Source organism: Eimeria mitis, genomic scaffold (assembly GCF_000499745.2).
Source record: "Eimeria mitis Houghton genomic scaffold, Emh_scaff2234, whole genome shotgun sequence".
Lineage (NCBI taxonomy): Eukaryota > Apicomplexa > Conoidasida > Eucoccidiorida > Eimeriidae > Eimeria > Eimeria mitis.
This window is the reverse complement of record NW_013570561.1, coordinates 8,585-8,961: the sequence shown is the minus strand read 5'-3', so window position 1 is coordinate 8,961 and position 377 is coordinate 8,585.

The following is a 377-nucleotide window of genomic DNA, read 5'->3' as shown; positions in this document are numbered from 1 at the left end:
CAGAAATTACACAGTCAGAAGCAGCAGAAAAAGAAACAGCAACAAAGACAAAATAGCAATAGCTGCAGCAGCAGCAGCAGGAGCAGCAGCAGCAGCAAGAGCTACGTCAGCAGCATCAGCATGCTGTGCGATACTGCTGCTGCTGCTGATTCGACTATTGTTGCTGCTACTGTTGCTGCTACTGCTGCTCTTGTTGCTACTGCTGCTGCTGTATCTGCTGTTGTTGCTGCTGCTACGGCTGCTGCTGCTACGCTGCTGCTGCTGCTGCTACGTTTGCAACTGTTTCAGCTGCTGCAGCTACTTCTCTCTCTACTTCTGTTGTTTCTGTTGCTGCTGCTGCTGCTGCTACTGCTGCTGCTGCTGCTGCTTCTGCTGCT